Genomic DNA, 27,248 nt, shown 5'->3' on the forward strand with positions numbered 1-27,248 from the left:
AGGCCTTGAAGCAGATAAAGTAGCTCTTACTAAAAACATGGTGGAATTAAATACAGCTTCCGCCACTCTTTGAGTAGGAAAGCATCCATGTAGCTTTGTATTCTTCTGCTTCTGGTCTCCATATATTGTGTACTTTTCTGACCTACATCAGGGGCTTTGAATCTGCAGTTCCTTCAACTCTCTTGTCCCTGAAAGTCATCTCTGAATGGAAGACCATTTAAACCTTTGTAATCAGGATTATTCTGACCAAATTTTCTGGAGCCATCTTTTATGTAAATCCTTCTTGACCTATACAGATTTTTGTCTTTCAAATATGAACGAACCAGCTTTTAAACAAATGTTTGGGTAAATGCTTATAACCAATGTTTGTGTTTTCAATTATCCATTTTTAATTATCCATTGATAATTGGATTGTTTATTGAGCGAGGCCAAGGGATGTGTCTCAGGACTGTTCATAATACTCATGCAGGTAGAGAAGAGGAGATAGGAAGACTAAAATAATACAGATCTTCTGCCAGGGTCCCAAAGGAGAAAAGATGGATTATAGAAACTGCATATCAATGAGCTCGATATTGATATCTGGCAGCTCTGCAGTCTGGGTTATTGAACTGATACCTCACGATGACTAAGAAGTGGTGATAATTTGGAGCCAACCTGATTTCAGTAGGAAAAACTCATGTAAAATTAAACCTGTTTTCTTCCTGATGATTTTACTATGCTGGTGAGTCATATAAATTCTGTAGCCACTGGGTATGGATTTTAGTAACACGTTTCATGAAATTTCTTATGGGAATCAACATTTCCTTGCAGCAGTCTCGAACTTTTGTGCTTTAAAATAGCACTTAGCAATTTTTTTTTTCCTGCACATGACTCTCTATGTAAATTATTTGAAGACATGACACAGAACATTAAAACCGATACAAATGTTTCTGAACTTCAGGGACATAACATTTGGATATAAGCATTACCATTTGCATTTCCCCCTTATAATTGGGCCTACTGTGGGAAGAAAGCTTTGCTTTTTATCTTTTTAAAGTCCATATTTAGCATTTCATTGCGTGAGGCCATGCTCACAGAGCCTCATCAGGATGAGTTTATCTTTACCATCTGTGCCCTCCACAAGTGAGTGGGGTTCCAGTTTGGGCCTATGTCGCTGCTGGGGTTTTGCGTATAAAGTGTCAATGACTGTTGGAAAGAGGCCTGATTTCCCATCTTAGTTTCCACACTCCCTTTGAGCTCTTTGTACAAGAGTGGCGAGTGAACTATTTTAAGTCAAACCATAAACCGGTGCTGAGGAATGCTGATTTTTTCATTTGCTCAACCCACAAGCGTTTCCTGAGTAGTGCCTTCAAGGGTTTGAAGACAGGTGGGGCACATGCATTCTGTCACAAGCTAAATTCTCCCACTGGCCTTTTTTTTTTTTAAGACCTTTTTTTGGCCAACTGACAGATCCCTTTTCAAAAAGAAAATTTTAAATACGTAAGATATGAGGGATTAATTCTATTAAAGTAGTTATCCAAGATTAAAAATTATGATAAAGTAATAGATATACTTATTAATGCATTAGGTAATACAATCCAGCAGCAGGCTTAACACCAGCTGTAGTTTTGTAATCATGCAATAGCATACCTGCCTAACTATAGAGTGATAGAAAAGGAATCATCATTATTTCTATTGGTGACAGAGTCACAGGGACTATTAATACTCTGTGGCTTGGGGACCTGGGTGGCTCAGTCGTTAAGCGTCTGCCTTTGGCTGTGGTCAGGGTCCCAGGGTCCTGGGATTAAGCCCCATACCAGGCTCCCTGCTCAGCGGGGAGCCTGCTTCTCCCTCTTCCCACTCCCCCTGCTTGTGTTTCTTCTCTTCTGCCTGTGTCTCTCTCCATCAAATAAATAAGTAAAATCTTAAAAAAAAAATACTTTGTGGCTTGTATCATACCTATATTTATAATGCAAGGAGATGCTAGATTTTGGTTAGATGCCAGTGAAAATATACTTTCTCTTGGAGTCTGTCTGCAGACCCATGTGGGGTATTAAAATACACCTGTTTACACATTCACCAGTATAATTATAATTAGAATTATAATTATGTTCACAAAAGTGATTTTCTTAAAAATAGTAAAATATACTATTAATATTTATATTAATAAGTATAATTAATAATACGTGATGATACATTCTTTTCAGACGATAAAGTCTCTGGGATTAGAATCCTTGGGGATAGTCCAGGTAGCATGTGTAGTTTAAACTATATAAAGCATGTGTCATAGCAGAGACACACGAGTTTCAAGCATGTATACTGTCCTTGTGACCTAATCCTCAGTAGACTAGAGTGGTAAATCTTCACAGAAGATGCCAAATGGCTAGGCCCTTTGCCAGTTTTCCATTATATTTTTGAAGGAACAGAAGAAATAAAGCCATAGTTTAAGTGGAGAGATTTTATCTAAACAACCTGCATGAGAGGCCAAGGGAAAATTCCCAACTCATAAATGAGTAATGCTAGTAGTCATATGGGACATCTTTTGTGCAGATAACAGCACTGATTTTGTAGGGTTCTGTGGGTTCATGGGTGTGTAACATTTCGAGTCATGCCGTCACACAGGACACCCCGTGTTAGTGCTGTTACTGCTCTTCTAGCATAAGTTACTACTATTAAGTTCTCCAGGTTTGTTGTGGGGGCAATAAAGCTTTCTCATTTCAAAGAACCATATTTACATGGACAACAGCGATCATTTAAGGCTCACCGGTCCACGGCTGTGGGACAACATCATGGACATTTTAACTTATTTTTTGACTAGATAGTACATGAACATTTTATAAAATCTTAATGATATAGAAGTGTATAGATGGTGAAAAGTAAATAATTTTTGCTTTCTTTAATCTCCGTCACCCAGTTTTCCTTCCCAGAGGCAATGTGTTATATATAAAAGTAATAGATTTATCCTTTTTTCTTTCAAAGGTTTTATTTATTTATTTGAGAAGAGAGAGAGAGTAAGAGCGCGAGTGCACGAGGTGGGGGGAGAGGTAAAGGGAGAGAAGAAGCAGACCCCCTGCTGAGCAAGGAGCCTGATGTGGGGCTCGATCCCAGGATCCTGAGATCAAGACCTGAGCTGAAGGCAGACACTTAACTGACTAAGCCACCCAGGTGTGCCTAAATTTATCTTTAAAGGGAGATTTTATGCATATCGTTACCAGTTTACCAGTTTACTTACATATACATACAGTCTTTTTTTTTTTTTTTTCCTTAAGGTAAGCTCTACACCCAATGTGGGGCTTAAACTCATGATGCCCCAGAGATCAAGAGCCACATGCTGGGGGCGCCTGGTTGGCTCAGTCTGTTAAGCCACTGCCTTTGGCTCAGGTCATGATCCCAAGGGTCCTGGGATCGAGTCCCGCATTGGGCTCCCTGCTCAGCAAGGAGCCTGCTTCTCCCTCTCCCTCTGCCTGCTTCTCCCCTGCTTGTGCTCTCTCTCTCTGTCAAATAAATAAAAATCTTAAAAAAAGAAAAAAAGCCACATGCTCTACTGACCAAGCCAGCCAGTTGCCCCCACATATAGTCTTTTTAATGCAGAGATGATTCCATGCTGTATACAGTACATCAGTAAATATATCATAGAGATCATTCCACTCAGAGTTGGCTTGTTTTTTTAAATAAACTTTTAATTTAGAATAGTTAAGACTTACTGAAAAAGTTGCTACGGTAGTGCAGAGTTCTCATAAATGACACACTGGTAAACTTCTTACAGTACGGTGGTACAGCTGTCCAAACTGAGGAGACAGTATTGTTGTTTTATTATCTGATGTCCACATTCTATTCAGATTTGCCTAGTTTTTCCCTCATGTCCTTTTTCCTCTTCCAGGATCCATATTACATTTAGTCATCATGTCCTTTATGGTCTCCTTAGTCTGTGATAGTTGATTAATTTTTCCTTTTCTTGACAACCTTGACAGTTTTGAGGAATGCTGGCTAGGTATTTTGTGGAATGTTCCTGCATTTGAGTCTGCCTGGTGTTTTCTCGCCGTTAGTCTGGGTTTATAGGTTTTGGGAGCACGAGGTGAAGTACCCTTTTTTATCACCAATGTCAAGAGCACAAGCTGTCAACGTGGTTTTTTGTTGATTTGCTGACCTTGGTCACCTGAACAAGGTGGTGTTTGCCAGGTGTTACTCTGTAAAGTTACTTTCCCTCCCTTTCCATACTCTGCTTTTTGGCAATAGCTCACTAAATGCAGCCCACACTCAAATGGACTGAAGTTCTACGAAGGTTGCCCTGTTTGTGTGTGTGTGTGTGTGTGTGTGTGTGTTAATGACTTTCTCATGTGAAAGTCTATGTTTTGTTTGTTTGTTTTTAGAGAGAGAGTGCACGTGCGGGGAGGGAGGGGCAGAGGAAGAGGGAGGGAGAGAATCTTAAGCAGCAACACATCCAGCATGAAGCCCAGGGCAGGGCTTGATCGCACAACCCTGAGATGATGACCTGAGCTGAAATCGAGAATTGGTCTCTTGACCAACGGAGCCACCCAGGTGCCTGAAGGTCAGTTTTTGACTTCTAGGTCATCTTTCTAGACTAAAACTCAGATCTAGAGTTTTAAGCAGTCCTTCCCAAATCCGTCCTCTCCCTTCACATATATTTCTTATTTTGGGACACTTCTCTTTAGCTGCCCAGAGACCTCTTTTTGTTGTTTGTACTTTTCTAGTTATTTTGGCTGTGTTTGTACATACAGCTGAATTCAAAATAAACAATATGGTACTTTAGTAATGGTTTTGTTGATATTCATAGATGATAATTGCTAAGCTACTTACTGACAGTAATTTGCTCCAGGTGACTAAATAAGCAGTTTTCGTAGAGCCATGTTTTTGAAATTAATATCTAGAGATGCTGCTGTCTTATCAAATGTTACATTGAACTTTGTAACATAAAACTTCCTTGTGTACTCACATAGTTTTGGGCTTTTTATTCAGTTAACAAGTATTTATTTATGGAGCTTCTGCTGCATTTTCGCTACGGTTTCGTGGTAAGACAAACCAGATGCCTGACGTGCGGCAGGTCAGTTCTAGTGTGAGACACACAATAAATGCATTGAAAATTAGTAAAGAAGATCATTCCAGAGACTAAGAAGTGCTTTGAGGAAACAAAGCAGAGTGACATGCTTGTGGATCCCTTGGTCATCGTGGCTGTGTCCGGGCTGCTCTCAGCTTGTGGCCAGAGCAGTCCTCAAGAGATGCCCTTGATCTGAAGCCTGAGGACACAGGAGGACAGACATTTGAACGTCTGGGAGAAGAGCTTCTAGTAAAATCTGGAGTCGGGAGGAGATTGGCAACTTCTAGGAATAAAAAGGCCGGGTGATGTAAGTGAGAGTGGGTGGCTGTGAGGCTGGGAGGGTAGGCAGGGCCGGACCCCTGCAGGGCCTCACCAGCACATTACCTCCTATGGGAAGGCTCTGGGTGGTTTTGAGCAGGGAGTGACATGATCTGATATATACGTTTTTAAAAGCACCTTCCTGAGGCGCCTGGGTGGCTTAGTGAGTTAAAGCCTCTGCCTTTAGCTCAGGTCATGATCCCAGGGTTCTGGGATCGAGCCCTGCATTGGGCTCTCTGCTCAGCAGGGAGCCTGCTTCCTCCTCTCTCTCTTCCTGCTTCTCTGCCTACTTGTGATCTCTGTCTGTCAAATAAATAAAATCTTTAAAAAAAAATAAATAAAAATAAAAGCACCTTCCTAGTTGCTTTGTAGGAAACACACTGTAGGGGAGACAAGAGGAAGCAAGAATACCAGCTCAGAGACCACTGTAAGAGTCCCTGTGAGAGATGGGTGATGGGTTGGACTGTCAGTGAGATGGGCAGAAGAAGATAGTTAAGTGATGATGCTGGCCATATAAAGGGCCTCCAAACAGATTGCATTGCACGTGAGGTTAATGTTAGAGAAATTTGACAGAAGAGAAGCATCATCAGCATTATGTTTTCAATTAATGCTTTAAAAGAAGAGTGGTAGTACTGGTAGATGGATGGATAAGGAAGATGTGTCCACACACACAAGCACGTGTGAATGTTATGCAGCCATAACAATGGGTGAGATTGTGCCATTTGCAACAACGTAGAAGGACCTGGAGGGTATTATACTAGGTGAAATAAGATCAAGAAACACAAATACCATTTGACTTCATTCATGTGCCGAATCCAGAGTAAACGAATGAAGAAACAAAAAGCAGAATCAGACCTGTAACTATAGAGAACAAATGATGGTTGCTAGAGGGAAGGGACTAGAGAGATGGGCAAAGTCAATGAAGGGAAGTGGAATATACAGGTTTCCATTACGGATTGAATAAGTCACGGGCATAAAAGACCTGGCATAGACAATAGAGTTAGTGATATTGTCATAATGTTGTGTGGTGACAGATGGTAGTTACACCTGTGGTGAGCACAGCAGGACGTATAGAGAAGTTGAATCACTATGCTGTACACCTGAAATTAATACAACATTGTGTTTCAACTAGACTCAAATAAAAACAACATTAAAACAACAACAAAAAAGAAAAGCGGTCTCAAATATCATATTAACACACTAGGAAGACATTAGGGAGCCATGTCCTCCCTGACTTAATTCACACATCATAACAGGAGAGGAAACCTGCTTACCAGATTAATGAACTCTTGATTTTTATTATCTAATAAGTCTGTCATAACTACCAAGCCCACAACAGTAAGAATTTGTCTTTAGGGGTTAATAATAAACTGCAGTGGTTAACCATCCCATTTATTTGATTATTATTCCTCAAGAAATTCTCATCTTAGTAATAATATTTCTGATGTAATGGTCACTGTGAATTCCTTTTATACCATAATGATTGTAATAATCAGCAAAGCAGAACATGTTTCAATCATACATTGATGTTTAACTTTGAAATCCCTGAGAAAACATTTCATTTGTGTAGCTATTACTTGCATGCAAATGCCTTTTGATAAAGGGTTTTACAAAGCTTTCCTTGGAATGGATCTCTAAATGTAGTCAGTCTTGACATTTTGACTCATATCAAATACAGCAATTCATTTTATGAGAACATGGAATTTAATATTATAACAATTGATTTGTTTTAAATTTTCAAGGTAATATTTTCTTTTGCTGTATGAAGAAATATTGTTTCAATGTAACAACCTCATTAGTTGGTCTCGATATTTTGGGATTAGGTAGATAAGATAGGGACAGTTTATTTTTGTATTCTAAAAATAAGGATTTGCTAAGGAGCTGGTGAGGTAAAGAGAAGGTAAAAAGAAGGGAAATATTTGCTTCTTTAATGAACTTTACAAAGCACTGTGTAAGTATGGAGTGCCTGGGTCACATAGTTAAAAATCTGACTCATGGTTTCAGTGAGGTCGTGATCTCAGGGTCGTGAATTCAAACCCCACATCGGGCTCCACACTCAGTGTGGAGTCTGCTTAAGACTCTCCCTCCCTCTTCCTCTGCCCACCCCCCTTCTCTCTCTTAAAATAAATAAAATCTTTAAAAAACTCACTGCCTAAATAGATGGATGTCACCAAAATTAAACACATGGGTGTTGATATGTTAACTGTCTGTAGTTCTTGTCTATTATTAGGGCAGGTATAGCTGTACTTTTTATTAGATAACACTTAGTTAACTCATGTTATGATGTGCCACATGTTCCTGTTTAACTGGATGTCTGGGGTTTTTTTGTTGTTGTTGTTTTGTTGGTTTATTTTTTTTAAGAATAAGATGCTATAAGTTGAAGTGGGTTTGCCTCTCAGGATGTAAGTTAGTTTCAAGCACAGAATTCTGGCCAAGTTTATTACTTGGAATGTAATTCACTCTGTGTGTTGAATATTCTTCAGTGTCATCTCATTGAAGGTTTAGGCGGATTTTCGGGAGCGAAGTGCGGAAACAGGAACCAAGCTTTACTAGCTGCTTTGAAACACACACTTTTAAAAATGAAAAAATAAATAAAAAGGAAGTGTTAAAATTGCTTCAGTCCTTGTAAGAAAAGCACGTTTTGGTATTTCAACTGGTTCTTCTTAAGAAAGAATCAAGGTTCTCGTAGCCCCAGGAGATTCTGTTTCCGGTGCAGGACAGAGTAAAAACCAAAACCAAACCAAAAGTTGCTGTTTGGAGTTAATGTTGATCCTTTGATACACTTACTTGAGCAAAGAGGAAAGCTCTGTAAAAAGTGGCACGATAGATATCAAGATGTCAATGAAACAGTCCTTTCTAAAGAATTTAGGTGTCGTTGGGCGTGAGAGTCCCGCTTATGTTCCAGCTCGGCCCTGTTCGGTGCCCAGCCAGACAAGTGCGTATAACACGCTAGGAGGTCAGGCCGAGAACAGCTCAGTCCAGCTGTGAGAGGGACATGGAGTTTGGCGTCTGAAATGATTCTTGAAGGAGCTGCAGAATTTAAACGGGTAGGAGTGAAGCCTCGAGGAAAGCGGTGGAGGTAGAAATGACAGCACCTATCCTGGCTCTTCTGTTCTAGCTAGGGATTGTGCCTGTCACTTTATGGCTCCCTGGACAGCTCGCACAGTGCCCTGAACAGAGCGGCTGCCGAACAGATGGAGTCCCATGGGTGGACAGCACTCTTAAACGTGGGGAGCGCACAGATTACTAATGTGCTTTTCAATCAGTTGAACAGGGTAGCATAATCACATAAAGTATATTTATGTTATGAGAACTCGGCAGTCTGTTGTATTCACTTCGCATCTCACTTGCAATTTCCCGACTCAGTTGCTACAAGTCGGAAGGAGAAAGAACATCTTTGGTTCATGAAGAATTTCCTGGGCTAAATGTTGATAGACATTTCTGAGTTAAGTTTTTGGTTTCTAATCTCCTGGTCTCTGAAGTCAGCAAAAGGGCAGCTGTTCTAATGTTTCTGTTCTCCAGCCTTTGGGGGGCTCACTTTAGAGGAGGGGAATGCTACGAATTTTAAATGAATACATTTAACGAGTTGAATTTTTTTAATTAGGAAAATTGCATATTCAAGGTGAATCCTTTTATAGGATATGAAGTCCATTTTTAAAAGTAAATAGTCTTCTGGGGAGCGTGGGTGGCTCAGTGGGTTAAAGCCTCTGAGCTTCTGCTCAGGTCGTGATCTCAGGGTCCTTGGATCGAGCCCCACATCTGGCTTCTCTGCTCAGCAGGGAGCCTGCTTCCCTTCCTCTCTCTCTATTTGTGATCTCTGTCTGTCAAATGAACAAATAAAATCTTTAAGAAAAAAATAAAAAATAAAAAAATATAAATATAAATAGTCTTTTTTATAATTTGCTGGTTTAACAGACTTGGTTTCTTATCCATCTGACTTAAGCTTTGGATTTCTAATCTCCTGGTCCACTAGGAGATTATATATGTGCAGTTGATTTAACGCTTTTATTTTCTTACGTCCAGGGACTCACTTTAGTGGTAGGAACCCTAATAATATGCATTTTGAAGAAGACACTTACTAGCTTTATTTTTTTAATTAGAAGAATTCCATATTCAGAATGAATCCTTTCATATGGCATGGATTCTTTTTTTTTTTTTTTTTTTTAACTTACATAGTTTTTGTATGATTTACTGGTTTCAAAAATGTTGTACTTTTGTATATTGGATTTGCTTAAAGTGGAACATGTTCAATATCCTGTTGACTTTTTATTGAGACTGTTACAGCATCCAGTGGAAAAATCTATGGGTACCTCTCATTATTTGCTCTAAAATTCTATCAGGGTTGGAAAATAGATAATCTGGAAAATTATTTTTGACACAGTATAAAAATGAGTTTGTTCAGATGGAGTCCACAATAAGCCACTAACTGTGAAAGAGTATAGGTCTGCGTGTTTGATTAGAACAAGTGTTTCTGACATAGAAAATATTGCTGTTATTAATGATCATAATGGGTTTTGGGGGGTAGATTTTAATTTCATTGTTGCTGTTTCATTATGTTGAGTGCTCAGCCATTTCACAGCTTGTTAAAGATCTATTTCAAGCATTTGTTTCTTCTTCTGAACACTCTCCCAGTATCTCATTATTAAGGGAACACACAGTATGCAGAACGAATTCACATGAGCAAAACTGACAATCCCAGAAGTGTTCTGTTCTTATTTACATCGTGGTCTTTTTCATGTCGGGTCAATTCCATATATTTCTCTCAGATTTCGCTCCTTTCCATCATGGAGCATCTTTGCAGGGATGCTGTTCGTGATACTGCAGGCATGCTGTTAGGAATATTAAAAAGGCTAAGAACCTCATGCTGAAGAATTATGTAGAAAGAAAGGATTCAACATGAACTATCAGTCTGTCCTCTCTTGCCTTTTAGGTTTTGACTTTCTTATTGTCAATATCTTGGGGTAAATGTGGAGCTCTTTTACCTGCCTTTAACAAAAAAAAAAAAAAAAAAAAAAAAAAAAAGATCTTCCAAGGATCTGTCTGAGCTGACAGGTCCTATGCATAATACCAGGATCCGGACCTTTTATTTCTTTCTCTAGAATGTTCTAGTTGCTTAGACACCGGAGATTCCAGTGGGTCCTCACCTTGCTGGAGGTAGTAACAATCTAAAGGCTGCCATTAAGCCAGAGTTAGCCTGCAATCGATTGCTAACGATTACCTAAAAGAAGCAATTACCGTTCTGGTAAGGTGATTGTGAAGAGACCGGACAGCAGGCATTTCTCAGGCAAAATCAAGGACTAACCCTGCAAGCTTCAAATACCTCATCATTGTGAGGCTATTGCTGTGTCATCCTAGTCTAAACAAAAGCATACCTAGAATAAAAATCAGCTCGGTAGGGGCGTCTGGGTGGCTCAGTCATTAAGCGTCTACCTTCAGCTCAGGTTGTGATCCCAGGGTCCTGGGATCGAGCCCTGCATCGGGCTCCCTGGTCAGCGAAGAGCCTGCTTCTCCCTCTCCCACTCCCCCTGCTTCTGTTCCCCTCTCTTGCTGTGTCCCTCTCTGTCAAATAAATAAATGAAATCTTTAAAAAAATCAGCTTGCTGTCTATATACATCTGCAGATAAAAATACAGCCCACGAAATGGCAAAGGTCTGTAAAAAATTGTGTTTTCATTTTACTTTTATGAGGTATATCCATGTCAGAAGAGGCACATATATATGCTCCTTCTTAGAGATGAAAGGCAAAAAGCGTGCAGGAAATGGGTGGCAGTGAAAGGGTTAAGAACATTGTTTTGCAAAATGTGTGGTAATGGATGACTTAACATATTTTTGAAAGAAGGAGATGGGAAGCCAGGTACATGTTTTGATCTATTCTCTCCGAAGAAGTTGTTAAAGTCTTTAACTGAAAAATGGATTTGTTTTTAAAGAAAGCACCAGAAAAATCAAGCAACATACATTAGATTATTAAATATTGCCTCATTGGATAGAAGTGAAAGCTGCAATCCTAGGATGGTCTGAGACTGTGTGAGTCTTTCTGAGACTCTAGCCCTTGATTTAACTGTCTTTGGATGGAAAGATGGAGGGGATTATAGTGAAAGAAACAGAAAGGTCAATAGAAAAATTTATATAGGCGATGGACAGGGAGCAGGGGGGGCAGAGACGACAAACTGTTAGATTTTTCTTATGTTCCATATTAAAATTAAAATAGGCAATTCCTCGATAATTCTGAGTTAGATACATCTCCTCTGTGGATATTGGTCATGTGAACGATGCCAGAGTGTAGGAAACAAGCCTCGATGGGACTGTATCAACAGGTGACTTACCCACATTTGTATTTTAGAGCTCGTGGAAAACAGATACTGGTTCCAGGCCCTCTGTCTTTAATGCATAATGTAAAACACTAAGTAAGTGCTTCCACCGTAATAGCTTTTGAGGCAAAGGTCACGGGCTTTTTACTCCGAGACACCTTACAGACACTTTCATTTTTGCTTCAGGGTCCAGGTTTTATGTCAGCAGAAAAATAAAAGGGATTGAAACCCGAGTGAGGAAAACCTGCAGTTCACCACAGTTCCCTGGAACAACAGTGTTTTTCTTAGAATACTTTAGTCAGAATCAGAATTACTTTTAGTACATATTTAATGTTCTTGTAGTACACCCAGATTTGGCCAGATAGACTTAAAGGCCCAGAAGGAAACTATTTAATAAACGTTATTCTTACTTGTGGAAATAATGAGAATGCCCAGAGGGCAATAGGAACCTAAAAAAAATCATGATTTTGGTATTATTTTCCTTTTCCTGATGATAGATTAAAGAATTTCATTTGCTACATGAGAAAGATTTGGGGCTGTTTGCCCCCCAGCTGTGGTTTACACTTCTGGGGCACACTCGAGGTCTTGATTCTCCAAATAGAGAGTTTGTAGAGATCAAGGCAAGACATCCTGTGAAAGAAATCCAGGAATAACACTTTATATAAGGCAGTGATTGTTTTTGATTAAAACACATTTCTTCATTTTCTGGCTGCAAGACAGTCACACAATGTTTTAAAAGGGTAAGAAAAAAACAGTCATCAGTGCTGTAGATTTGGGTGGTGAGAGTTATTTAATTGGTGCATCATACCTATAATGTCCCGAGTTAATTAATAGGTGCATCAAAGTCTTAAGATTAATTGTGTTTACTTAAGTATCAGTTATCTTTCTAAGTGCCGCTGTAGCCCTTGGCAACTCTATAAAGTTTTCTGTGTGACGTTACGCCGTCAGATCCCTGTCTGTCTTGAAATAATTTAGTCTGAGATAACTCACATCCTCAGTCATTCACTTGACTCCTCTCCGATCTCCGTGCCTTACTTCTATGCTGACTGAACATGGTATGCACTCAGGCACAATTAATCAGTTAATTAAGCACGGTCATCTTTGTGCTTACCTTCTAGTTCATAGCCCTATAGATTCTCTAATCTACACTCATTTACTGTATTGTTCTTAGTTGCAAACAACAAACTGATACTGGCTAACTTAAGCAGAAAAAGAACCTGTTGAAGAATATCGGACAGCTTGCATAACCGAATGGAAGCCTGGAGAACAAGGAGTTATGGCAGAAACGGGAACGTGGGCAAGCTGAGTAACACAGACAGTAGGCGTCAATAGAGGCCATCCAGTCATGCCACAAAGGATGTTCTAGCTAGGGCTGCGCTCATGGAACATGCCCTGATCACTGCCGGGCGCTTAGCCCAGCCACCCCTCGTGTGACTAGCTGGCCACTGCGCTGATGCTTTGTATCTCTTGCTCCCTGCCACACACGTGTCATCTGAGACATCTAGGATGACTGCTGGCTCTTCAGGAAGTCACAGGAGGAGCTCTTCAGTTTGGGTAACTGTTGTGATCCTGTAGCTTGGCGAGATGATCAAAGTTGCAGACACACAGGTGGAACACGGTGAGAGAGAGTGGGTGTGGTTGTCAGGCGAGACGCCAGGGGTGTGCCAGCCATCCTTAGGAGGTAAGCAGGTTGCTTCTGGTGTTTCTGCTGTTTAGGGTCCAGCATTGGTACCATCAGCAGTAGCCTGGAGGGTTTCAGGGCTGTGTCATCTTGTCCTGGTCCGAGGACCATGTTCGGAGTGGCAGGTAGCAATCCATTCATCACCTGATTAAACGCGATTATGCACACAAGCTGGGAATCACCAACCTCTGCATCAGTCCCGTCTTCTGTGCTGTCATTGATCTCTGCCATTCTTCAGGGTTGTCGTCTTGCTTGGATCGTGATTTTTGATTACAAGGAAAGGCAGTTCAAAGGGTGCTTGGCTGTTCCCACCAAGATAACCTCCATCTCATGGGTCCTGGGTTTTCTTCTTAGGAATATCTCTGTTAAGCCTGCACTTGCAAACAGGGAAAGTAACTACAGCCTGGGTTTGAGGTGCCACTGGGCTAGATGTAAGCTAGACTGAGTCAAAACTTGACTTGTCCCTTGACTGCCAGCAACCTCCACAGGGGCTGGTGGACTGAGGTGTTATGTGCAGAATTAGTTTTGGCTCAGAGCCGGTGCCCGGTAATTCCTAAGAGGCCTGGACATTTTTATCCCCACATTGTCCAAGTGTCTAAATGGCCACAAAGTCCTTTGAGGAAGGCTAGCCAGAAGATTCATGGACTGCATTTATGATGTTACTGAAGATACATTAAACTTTCATTTGTGTTGTTTATTGCTTTGAAGTTGATCTTAAAAATACAGTAAAATAGAACCATTAAACCTGAAAGACTCTGTTCCCGATTGTTTGTGTGGATTGACTGGCATTTCCATTTATCTTGGCAACTCTTTTCAAGTTGTTCTTTTCTTTCCCCCCAAGTAATTTTTTACATGGCACCTACTTCTGCTCTAGCCTAGAAGAAAGTTGGAAATTTTTTACTTAATTCTTCCTTCCTTTCTTCCAAATAGGTTGGCGGCTCTTTTCTCCTAGGGAGGTGGTGCTTTCTATTTTCTATTCTTATTTCTAATAAGAAATTAGGAGTAAAGGAGATGGACAACGGCCCCGCTGCTCTATGGTTCATTCCTCTGAGCTGCATCTGTACAAAGCTGATTTATTATTTCTCTCGACTCGCTTATCATCAAGCTTTAGGTTTGGGGGTTATACTGCATCTGAGTAAGAACTGGTTTGGGAGGCCTGACTTGAACCACAGATCTGCTCCCTACTGGCCGTGTGACCTCAGACAAATCATTGAAATCTCTGATCCTATTTCTTCACCTATAAATTGGAGGAAATAGTGTGTATCTTGGAAGCTTTTTGCATGGATATAATAAGCTAAAAATCATAACACATAGTGAACATTTAATAATGTTAGCTAGTATATTTCTAAAAGCTTATTAAATTTTAAATCATAGAAATAAGAAGTAATACCAAATGTAAATTCTGTTAATTTCCATACTGGATCATCTGTGCTGTTGGTCTTCTTGAGTTCATTTATTCAGCTTGTATTTCTGAAATACCTACTATGAGCAAAGCTTCAATGCTGGTTTTTACATGATGTGCTCACATTGACCTGAGGTTTCTGTTGGCCATTGCTAGAGGACACAGATAGTGAAAAGGTTCTTGTGAAATGCTGGGCACAGAAAAGTTTGTTCCTTTTTTCCCCCCTATCTGGGGTCCTCCCTATCCAGGCTTCTTCACTGCACTAAAATTTAGCCTCTGTAAAGTCTTTAAACACTAAATCATTGGTCAATAAAAGTAAAATGTAAGCCACATCTGTAATTTCAAATTTTCTAGTAGCTTCATAGATAAGGGAAGTGAATGTGATGAGATTAATTTTAATATTTTCACCTAATCTATAGCCAAAATAACAGGATTTCAAAATTTAATAAATCTAAGTAATTACTGATATTTTACTTTTTTTTTTTTTTTTACCGACCAAGTCTGTGGAGTCCAGTATGTATCTCACACGTGTAACACCTCTCTGTTCACACTCGCCACATTTCAGGTGCTCAGTGACCACACGTGGCTGGTTGCTACTAGAGTGGACAGAGCAGGGTTAAGTTGTCACCAGATCCTAAGAGGTAGCCGTGAATTCTTCATTAAACAGTTCTGGACTCTTCCCAGATCCTCACCTGGAAGGAGAAAAACAGAAAGAGAAAGAATGAATTGAGGTTGCGCTTTACATATGTACTTTTTATAAAGCTCATCCAGGGTAAACATAAAGAGTTGTGGATTCAACACCATGTTGGCTATTTTCAGAAACCCAAATAGCAGTTAACGATTGTTAGAGAAGAGCTGACTTGGAGAATCTTAAAGGAGGGTTACATCATTGGTTATTATTGATTGGGAAGAAAATCAGCAACTGGTTAGTGATGCTGAAAGGAAGCTGGTGGAAATTGTAAATTTTTTAAAACAAGTTTGGTAAATTATCCATAATAGTCCATGAAATTTTTTTCCATCTGAGACATTTTAGTCAGAACATGATCCCTGTTAAAGGGAGAAATTACAGAATTTTTTTTCAGGTTGGGAGTTCCAATGTCATTTCTTCTTTCAACTGCTGATATAGTTTACTATGGAATGAAGTCAGTTATGTGGAGAGTAAGGCACTCTCTTCTTTCATGCCATCTGTTGCCAGAGTTCTGTCACGCCTCCTGCCACAGTCATTTGGGACTTCACTTGTCATCCACATGGTTGATGATCCAAGTTAACATGCCACCTGAAACTTTAAAAGAGAAAGCTCCCTAATTTCTCAGTAATTCATGATACTAGTCACACATACCATGCTTATGTCATGTCATTACATATAGAAGAAGCATAAGCATTTAATTTATTAGGCAGTTGATTTTTGGATCAGAATTATTAAGGATTCATGTGAGATTAATATTTTTTAATTTTGCCTAAACTTTTTTATTATAGAAAACATATATATACAGAATTAGAATAGAATGATGAACTTTCATGGACCCTTCTAGCTCTGCTTTACCAATTATTAACTAGTGGATAATTTTATTTCCATCTATAGCTCTATCCCCAATTACCTCAAGGCATAATTTTAGAATCATTGACAGTACATCAGTAATTTTAATATCTTCAGTAAAATACATCACCTCTAAAATTCAAAAATTTTAATATCATTTAGTCAATGTTCATATTTTCACAATTGGCTTTTTTTTTTTTAAATAAGAAGCTTCTTTGAATCAGGATATAATAAATGTACATATTAATTTGGTTTGTAGGCTCAATCCTTAAGCTCCTTCCTCTCCTTTTCCACACCTTGTAATATATTTGTTGAGAATCTAGGCACTTTGTTCCTTAGAGTTTCTCATGGTCTAGATTTTGCTAGTTGCATCTCTTTGATGCTGGTTATCATGTGCCTCTATCTGTATTTTTGTAAAATGGTGATTGGATTGAGAGTTTTGACTAGAGTCAGGTTTAATTTTTTTTTTTTTTGGCAAGACTGTTTTCTAGGTGCTATTGTGTACTTTTGTGTGGAAGTACATAGTATCTGGCTATCTTTCTTACCACAATGTTAACACTGATGAATGTGATTGTGGACCTAGCAGCCATTATAAAGTTGTCCATCCATGGGCCAGTGGCAGTGAGTTAAGCCTCTGCCTTTGGCTCAGGTCATGATCTCAGGGTCTTGGGCTTGAGCCCTGCATCTGGCTCTCTCTGCTCAGCAGGGAGCCTGTTTCCCCCACTCTCTCTGCCTGCTGCTCTGCCTGCTTGTGCTTGCTCACTCTCTGACAAATAAATAAAATCTTAAAAAATAAATAAATAAAGTTGTCCATCCACTTCTCAGGAAATAGTTTTAGCAGCCATTGCTTTGATCCATCGTTTCATTGTGAACTGCAAAATAACAATATTCAAACTCTTGTTATTCATAATTCATTAGCTGGACTATTTCTACTTAGAGAAATGTTCCTTTTTCAACTACTTGTCAATTTGTTGTTATAAACTGTTGAGGTGCAGTTTATAAAGACAGGATTAATATTTGGTTCTTTTCCCTTATTTAGTAGTTTTCAGAATGCGTTGGTTTCCTAAAGTACCCCCCAAAGGTAAATAATGTTTCTTTTCCCCACTATCACAATTTATGGATTTAAGCATACTTGATGTGTTTCAATGCATTCTATTTATTACTCTTTTTGTTGCTCCACTTCTGGTCAGTGGAAGCCTCTTTAGCTTGGTTCTGAGTCCTTTTTAACATGACCTGAGTGGATTTTGATATCTTCTTCACTTCCTGGGATGCCAAGATGTTCCAGACTGATCTAACATTTCCCTACCCCAGATCTCGACTCAGCCATTTCTCCAAGGGGTTCTGATTTCTTTAAGTGAATAAATGATATTTGGAGAACACACCTGAGTACCGTGGGTCTTAAGCTTCAGGAATTTTCAATCTGGAGTCTGTATTAGGAAAACTGTAGTGAACTTAGTCCCAATGTCATTAGCTTAAGGCAACCCAAGTTTATTTCTTCCTATTACATCAGCAGATAGCCCTCCATGCAGTGATTTAGGAACCTGGAATCCTTTTATCTTGTAGCAACAATAACCGGTAGTGCCTTAGATTCCTCTTCTTTCAGCTGAGAGATGAAAAAAGGAAAAATGGAAGGACACCTACTTTTTAACCATTTTGGCCTGGAAGTGATACACATCATTTCTACTCTCATTCTGTTAGTGAAACTAGTCTATGTCCCTGCCTCAGCCCAACCTAGTAAAGGTGGTAGAGGCAGCCCCTGGCCAGGGACCCCAGCACCAGCAGAACATACCTCTTTGTTAATTATCAGACTGTCTCTGCTAGAGGCCATCCACAATCATGTGCTGCCCCCTCCTTCCTCCAATGGGACAATAATCCAAAGTCTCAATCACCCTAAATCAATATATAGTGGTAGATCAGAGGATGACCACAATAATCACTCACATGTCAAAATGAGAAGAAGGAGGTAGGCACAGTTTGCTGGTCCATAGAAATTTTGAAATACTGTTGGGGATGCATCACGAGGTCTTTCTGCTTTGGTGTTGGATACCGTTCCTTGATTAGACTTGATTTCTACTTTCAGTCGCTGCAAGCAGGTCTCTGCGCATTGCTCTCTGTGGCTCTTGCCTCCACGCCCAGGCAGCTTCGTTCATTTTCATTTTCATACCTGTCCACATCTGAACTGCTTATAGACTCTGCCAGCCTTGGGAGCTATAAATTTCATGTAGGCTGCATTCTATTCTTGCAGGTTGGAAGGTAACTTTGGGGGATTCAAAGCTTAAAGCAAAAAAAACCCCAAATTTTAAAGATTTTATTTATTTGACAGAGAGAGAGATTACAAGTGGGCAGAGAGAGGGGGAGAAGCAGGCTCCCCGCTGAGCAGAGATCCTGATGCAGGGCTCGACCCCAGGACCCTGAGATCATGACCTGAGCCGAAGGCAGAGGCTTAACCCGCTTAGCCACCCAGGTGCCCTAGCAAAAATTTTTTTTATACCTCAAACTCTCTACATATTTTTAGTAGAAATTCTTATTTCTTTAGCAACACAATTCTTTCGGAACCTTGGGACGGCCCTTCTAGTTAGTTCCATGTGCCAGTAACGTCATCCAAAGGTCTGTCAAGGTATAACTGTCAAATTTTTTGGCTTTCTTTCTCATTCTTTGGCTGTATCTCTCATTTAGGAGTGGCTATTGAGGAGCCACTCAAAATAGAGAGAAGACCATCTTCTCAATCTGATCTTTGCTCCAAAGCTGAGTCTCAGTGGGCTTTTGTCCATTAGGAGGTCTTTCTCAAGTTTTCTGTCTCTCTGTTTGGGGTCTCTTGAGGCATTCGCCTTTCCGTGCTTGCAAGTTCACACATCTCTGGACTTGCTTACCATCTATTTCTCCACCAGCTACCCCACTGATCTCTAGGTTTCCAGCCTCCAGCATTGGTTTCCTCGCTGCCGGCTGCCTGACGGCTAGGCCAATTTTAGGTATCTGTTATGGCAGCACGTCACTTGAAGGTACTAATTTCTGTACTCATCAGGGTAATGCTAGTGAGGCTAGTAAAGACTGTCACAGAATTAGAGAATTCAGAACTAAAAAAGGACTTTAGAGATCATGTAGTATATCCAACTCCTCTTCATTTGAAGAATCAGGAGCCAAGACAGGAAACAGCTGAAGCTTGCCCAGAGCCACACAGGGACCCGGAGGCCATAGAGTGAGCAGTATGGTAAGGCCTTGGTGATTTTTGCCCTTTAGCCCATAGCTCAGTCTCACATACCAGAGGCTTAATGAATATCTCAAACTGAATTGGGTATGTGTAAGTCTGACTCTACAAGGGCCTCACTGAGGCTCAGGCGAAGAGAAGAGAGGAAACAAGGAAAAGCCAGGGAACAATTGAACTTAAGTAAAATGCCTCAAGAAAAGTATAGATTCAAAACACTTTATGACTTTGGTATTATCTTTGGCACATTTTCATGCTTTAAATCTTAATCAAAATGCTAAGGACATTTCGATGACATAGTTTTGAGATGGCTGTTTTGATATAGTCTTAATAATAAGCTACTTAATATTTAGCTAAAAATCACTACCAGCTAACTGACCCCTTAGTCCTGATTCCCTGTCTTCCTCTGTCTCTGAGCTTCCGGTGTGGGACGAGTGGGGGTCGATCATGCTCGGGATGAGATGGGCCAGGGTTAAGGAGAGGGATAGTTTGAAGAAATAAAAACCACCATCTTTATATTTTGGTGCCATGTGGGAAGTAGCCGGCTGAGATTTCTGTGTCACTTTCCTCTCCCACACCACATCAGAACTTAAAGATAGGACTGCAAAGTTTAGATAGCATAACACTTTTAGTGTAGGACACTGTCTGGAATGCCACAGGGCTCTATAATTCTGTCATTCGTTAATCCAGGTGGCATTTTTGAAGCACCTATTCTCCCCCAGACCCCATACTAGCAAGTAGGATATATGCACAATGTGATACAAGGGTCATGGCAGGAGCTTATGGGTGACATAATTTATTAAGTTCCAGAATATTCTACTGGACCATAATATTGGGCATCACATTTTTGAAGGTAATAGAAGTTTTCAGGAACATATGTGTAATCCTCTTGAATGCAGGCATAACTTGGAAATACTGTGGGTTTGGTGCCACGCCATTGCAAGAAAGCAGATATTGCAGCTAAGGCGGCCAAATGAACGTTTTTGTTTCCCAGTGCATATAAAAGTTATGTTTATACTACATTGTACTCTATTAAGTATGCAAGAGCATTATGTCTAAAGAAACAATGTCCATACCTCAATTAAAAATACATCGTTGCTTAAAATGCTAATAATCCCCTGAGCTTTCAGTGAGTCATCATTTTTTGCCAGTGGAGGATCTTGTCTCTGTGTCCATGGCTGCCAACTGATCAGGGTGGTGGTTGCTGAAGGTTGAGGTGACTGTGGCAAGTTCTTAAAATAAGACGGAGGTGAAGTTTGCTGCATCGATTGACTCTTCCTTTCATGAACGATTTCTCCATAGTGTGTGATGCTGTTGGATAACATTCTCCGGAGTAGAACATCTTTCAGAATTCGAGTCAAGCCTCTTAAGCCCTGCTCTTGCTTTATCAACTAAGTTTATGTGGTGTTCTCTATCCTTTGTTGTCATTTCAACACTCTCCATGGCATTTTCACCTGGAGTAGATTCCATCTCAAGAAAACACTTTCTTTGCACATCAGTAAGATGCAATTCCTCAGCTGTTCAAGTCTGGGCATGAGATTGCAGCCCTGCTGTCCCATCTCCAGGCTCCATTTCTAATTCTGGTTCTCTTGCTGTTTCCACCACACCTGCAGTCTTCCTCCACTGAAGTATCAAACCCCTCACAGTCATCCATGGGGGTTGGAATCTACTTCTACGAAAATCCTGTGGATGTTAATATTTTGACCTCTTCCAGTGAATCATGAATGTTCTGAATGGCATCTAGAGTGGTGAATGTTTTCCAGAAGGTTTTGCCCTGATTTTGCCCAGATCCATCAGAGGAATCCCCATCTATGGCCCCAATAGCCTTATGAAATATTTTTCTTTTTTAAAAGATGTCATTTATTTATTTTTGAGAGCGAGTGAGCGAGTGTGTGCATGACTGGGGGGAGGGGCAGCGGGAGAGGGAGAAGCAGGCTCCCTGCTGAGCAAGGAGCCCCATGCAGGGCTCAATCTCAGGACCCTGGGATCATGACCTGAGCCGAAGGCAGACACTTCACTGACTGAGCCATGCCGGTGCCCCATGAAATAAATTTCTTAAATAATAAGACTTGAAAATCAGAATTACTCTTTGATCCATGGACTGCAAATTGGATGGTGTGTTAGCCACCGGAAAACATTAATCTCGTTATGCATCTCATCGGAGCTCTTGGGTGACCAGGTACATTGTCAATGAGCAGTAATATTTTGAAAGGAATCTTTTTTCTGAGCAGTAGGTCTCAGCAGTGGGCTTAAAATATTCAGTAAACCGTGTTGTAAACAAACGTGCTGTCCTCCAGGCTTTGTTGTTCCACTTTCATAGCCTATGCAGAGAAGACTGAGTGTAATTCTTAAGGACCCTGGGATTTTCAGAATGAAGAGTCAGTGAGTGTTGGCTTCAGTCACCAGCTGTGTTAGGCTCTAACAGGAGAGTCAGCCTGTTGTGGAAGCTTTGAAGCCAGGTATTGCCTTCTGCGTAGCTGCCGAAGTCCTAGATATGTCTTCTTCCACTACAAGGCTGTTGTTTGTCTGCTGTGCAAATCTCTTGTGGAGTGTGGCCACATGCATTGTTGTCTTAGCAAGATCTCCCGGATGACTTTGCTATGGCTTCTGTATCACCACCTGCTGCTTCCCCTTGTGCCTGTATGTTCTGGAGATGGCTTGTTCCCTTAAAGCTCAGGAACCAACCTCGGCCAGCTTCAGACTTTTCTTGGGTAGCTTTATCACCTTCCTCAGCCTTCATGGAACTGAAGAGAGTCAGGGCCTGGCTCTGGATTAGGCTTTGGTTTAAGGGGATGTTTTGACTGGTTTGGTTGTTTATCCAGACCATATCCTCCATATCAACGTAAGCCTGTTTCACTTTTTTTTTTTTTTAAGATTTTATTTATTCATTTGAGAGAGAGAGTGAGTGAGTGTGAGAGAACACAAGCTAGGGGGAAGGAGCAAAGGGAGAGGGAGAAGCAGGCTCCCCAATGACCAGGCAGCCAGATGCGGGGCTCATCCCAGGACTCCTAGATCATGACCTGAGTCAAAGGCAGCACCCCTGGCTATTTCACTTTCTTATCATTCATATGTTCACTGGAGTAGCACTTTAAATTTTCTTCAAGAATTTTTCCTTTGCATCCAGAACTTGGCTCTTTGGCATAAGAAGCCTAGCTTTTGGCCTGTGTTGGCTTTTGGTGTATCTTCTTACTAAGCTTAATCATTTCTAGCTTTTATTTAAAGTGAGAGACATGCAACTCTTCTTTTCATTTGAACACTTAGGGGCCATGTTGGGGTTTCTATTTGGCCTCATATCAGTATCGTTGTGTCTTAGGAAAAAGGGAAGCCTGAGGAGAGGGTGTAGGACAGGATAACGGCCAATCAGTAGAGCAGTCAGAAGACACACATTCATCAGCTAAGGTTGATATGTTATGGGGTGTGGTTTGAGGCACCCTCAAATAATTGCAGTAGTCACTGCAAAGATCATCGATCACAGATCAGCAGAACAAATATAATAATCATGAAAAAGTTAGAAATATTGTGAGAATTACCAAAATGGGACCCAAGACACCCGGAAGGAGCAGATGTTAGTGGAAAAATGGCTTTGGCAGACTTGCTCAAGGCACGGTTGGTTGCCACAGACCTTCGATGTGTAAGAAATGCAATATTTGTGAAGCTTAAAAAAGTGAAGGGCAGTAAGATGAAGCCTGCCCGTGCTCTGTCTGCTCCCACATAGGCAGAGAAGGGAACCCTGGGTTCATTTTTTCGGGAATTTTTTCTGTCCTTCAAGTCTGAAAAAGGCCTGGTGAGATGGTGTAGACCAGATTTGCTGTGAAGGTGTTCTGTGCATTTATTTGGGGATGTTCCCAGTTTCTAGATGAGCGTATCTATGGTATTTACATCTAAGTGTAAACGTTGTATTTCCTTTTGTGAACATTTTTTTTTAATGGACTCTGTTACACAAGTTGAGTAATGAAGATTGCCTACATACTTGGGTTAATTGTTTGGAGCGCTTTCTTAATAACTTTGTAAGCTGTGGTAGTGAGTAATCTCGAGAATAATTACATTTTAAAACAGAATCTTACTGTAAAGATCAATTATATCAAGCTGACCTTAATTTACATGGAAAAATTCTTGTTCTTTAAAAAACCTTTTGTAGCGGGGGTGAGGCAGGAGCAGAATTTGGATATGCTTATTATTGCAGTGCTCGCTTTGAGTTAACTAAAAGACAGCATGCCGGAAAATGCTGCCTGTGTGTGTGTGTGTGTGTGTGTGTGTGTGTGTGTGTGTGTGTGTTTGTCATCAAACAGGACTTCTTAGAAACTGATTTAGGTAGCAGTTGTGGTTCCCTGGTCGTTTCCTCACTTCTCATTTTTTAAAAAAAGATTTTATTTATTTATTTATTTGTCAGAGAGAGAGAGAGAGAGTGAGTGAGAGAGCACACAAGCAGGCAGAGTCAGAGAGAGAAGCAGACTCCCCGCCGAGCAAGGAGCCCGATGTGGGACTCGATCCCAGTACCCTGGGATCATGACCTGAGCCAAAGGCAGCCCCTTAACCCACTGAGCCACCCAGGCGTCCCCCTCCTTTCTCATTTTGATTAGAGTAGAAGCTGTGTGTCTCTTAGTCCTCAGATTCTCAGGCCCAGAAATAAGTTCACCTTTGCTGATTATCCTAACAGACTTGGGTACAGTCACAACAGTAAAATTCACAGAATAAGAAATGACAGCGATTAGTAAATGTAAAGAGATTCAAGGTCTCTACCAATCAAAGAAATGCAAATTACAACCCAGCAGGATAATATTTTTCCCTTGTCAATTTGGCAAATATTATAAAAGACCAGTGCTGGGTTACGTTGGCAATGGTATCAGTAAACATGCATGTTTATACATCACAGAGGAGTTGTCAATTGATACAGAATGACACGTTTTGGGTGAATGTTTCTCTTGCTGCTTATCCTTAGGTGATTTTCTAAGCCATTTTACAGTGTCTTGTATGTGTAAATTATTTAAAGTTAGAGGCATAGGGACGCCTGGGTGGGTCAGTCAGTTTAAGCCTCCGCCTTTGGCTCACATCGTGATCCCAGGGTCTGGGACTGAGTCCCGCACTGGGCTCCTTTCTTTGCTCAGTGGGGAGCCTGCTTTTCCCTCTGCCTGCTGCTTCCCCTGCTTGTTCTCACTCTCTCTCTCTCCCTTTCTCTCTGACAAATAAGTAAATAAAATCCTAGAAAAAATAAAAAAATAAAATTAGAGATAATTTCATAATTTTGTGTCAAAAGTGTCAATAAGAAAAATAATAAAAGCATTGACATTCTCTGGAATCCTTCACTTCAAGAAGAGTTCATGTTTTCATTTATTTGCTTGGAGGAATATGGTTCAGGTGCCATGACACATTCAGAGTACTGTGTGGCATTCGATATACATGTATTGTAAAATTAAAGGTATTACCTTAATTTTGTAATTCTTGTAACGAGTCTGAAGATTAGCCACGCATAACAAGATGAAAGCATGATTGGCTGCAGCCTCAGCCTGGCGTTAGTTCCTGGACCGTGTGGTTAAATGTGGTTAAATGAAACAGCGTCCTGGTTGCACGTGTGTGGATACAGGTCTGCAGGAGGCTCCTAGAGCAGCGGTCATGATCTTCATTTCACAGACTCTCTGCTTCAATAACCAATCCCTCTTTTATTGTAGTTCCTCCTTTATTTATTTATTTTTTAAACTTTTGCTGCTAGAAAAATCTCAAACCCATTTCTTCTCCTATTCCATAAAAAAATGATTTCAAGCATTTGTGCCAAAAATTATTAAGCCAAATGAAATACCAAGTAGCAGGTATAGACAAAGTTGTCACTATATCATGATAGTTTTAGTAAAGGCAGCATTGTTAGTAAAAGCTTTTAAGCTACCATGAGATATTGCTTAAGTCATAGTTTCTAAAGATCAAAATCTTTTTCTAAACCCTTTTATTTCAGCCACTGAAAGAGTAAGCATCTCCATATTACTATGTTGTTTGGAGTATGAAGAGTGAGAAGCAGTCTCAGGTGGACATTTGATGGGGGGAAGGGCACCCCTAGAGCTGTATCTGGTCGTCTTTTGTGTAGATTTTCCCAGCAATGAAAGAAAACCCAGCAGAACCTCTGACCCCATTTGGGTGTGGACCCAAACATAAGCATCCATAGTTCTTAATCATTGTAATATTTGCATTGCTAGGGATTACCTTGTACAAAGCAAGGGAATTTCTTTAGACTCTGTCACCATGGTTCTTTTAAAATCATTTATGATCTCTATTGTTACTAAATAAAACACATGGATTTAGGGAAGATCACAGGAATGACTCATCAGTCCTCACCTCCTGAAAGGAGGGGTATCTGGCGTGTAAACACTGCCAAGCCTCCAAATTGTTAGCCTCATGCAAGAAGATTGCCCTGCTCAGAAAATCACACCAATGGAAATGCAGAGGTTCAGGGAAGAAAACAAACAAAATCCAAACGTCTCATTTATAGCCTCTATCTTTTTGGAACATTCTGTCTCTCCCTGTTTGACTAATCCACTTTGATTATGTCATTATATTTTAATGGGCACATGACTAAATAATCAGGAAAGAAAAACACGAGGAACAGAATAAGGCTACTCCTGCTCTGAAGCTGCCTGAGGGGTTCTGATGTATTGTCAAAAATGGGGCTGGTATATCAAAATGGTAATTTCACAGACAATGTTGCTTAGAGCAAAGCGAGGTTTAAAGAATTTGATTTGAAACAAAAGAGCTCTAATGAGTAATACAGATGGCTGTTGGATCTGGCAAAAATCATGGTGGTCGTTGAGAAGGGGCTGAAAACTGAGACTCAGTTCACGCTCTCGTCCTCCCTCAGCTCATGCCCACGCCTGCCTGAACGCTCTGAGCAAGCGTAGGGATGTCACTGGGTGTCATTGCAGGACATGGAGACTCACAGAAGACTAGCGGCTTAAATGCAGAGTGTTCCTTCGGATGTTTTCGCTCACCATAGAAATATCGAGACATTGTGTAACAATAATGGTTTTGATACATAACATTTCTCTGTGATACATTTTATATAGATAAATCATCTCTAGGGACAGTCCAGAAGTTCAGGGGCTCTAGCGCATCCCTCGAGGTGGTGGTGGGTATGTGGAGAGATGAGGCAGTGGTGGTCATGGTGGGAGCAGCCTCAGCCTGAAATTAGCTTGAGGTAACCCCACATCTTAGAGAAGGAGAGTGACCAATGTGACTTATGAAGTGACCACCTATTTCTGTCGTCCTCTTTCTCCTGTTTCTTCTCTCCTGGCACTCACCCCAAGTAGGGCAAGGTAAATACTAGAACCTCACAGTGAAGCTTCCAACAAACATTTGGTATGATTTTGTGTGTGTGTGTGTGTGTGTGTGTGTGTGTGTGTTTTAATTTAAAATACATGCATCGCCGTTGAAGGCACGTTTGCTTACCACCGAAGATGCTCGCAGATCTCCCTGTGGGTTCACTTTACCCTCTCTGGGAGACACCGGTGTAGTGGAAGGAAAGCCCTTCGTGGAGGAGTTGTTCAACTACATCTGCTCCCAGTTCTGCTCTTAACTGGCTGAGTGGACCTCAGGGAAAACGTGTCAGGGCCACAGGTGGGGGAAGTGAGAACATTACTACCCCATTTCACTCAGCTCTAAAGATACTAGGGTTTTTGGAACATAGTTTATTTGCCTGTGATTTTGTCTTTAGCTTTACCAGCATCGTAAACATCGAGGGCTAACAAATGGTATCCGCGGGATGCTGTTAGTAAGATTTAGCAACT

The 27,248-nt window shown here is 40.6% G+C and overlaps 1 protein-coding gene across 1 annotated transcript in view; it reads left to right on the forward strand.

Moving 5' to 3' along the window:
• ANK3 (ankyrin 3) overlaps nt 1-27,248 on the forward strand; it is a 670,144-nt gene that overhangs the window by 127,997 nt on the left and 514,899 nt on the right. The gene's annotated exons all lie outside the window — the stretch shown is intronic.

The sequence above is a fragment of the Lontra canadensis genome, unplaced genomic scaffold, assembly GCF_010015895.1.
Source record: "Lontra canadensis isolate GAN:19392208 unplaced genomic scaffold, GSC_riverotter_1.0 scaffold3, whole genome shotgun sequence".
Classification (NCBI taxonomy): domain Eukaryota; kingdom Metazoa; phylum Chordata; class Mammalia; order Carnivora; family Mustelidae; genus Lontra; species Lontra canadensis.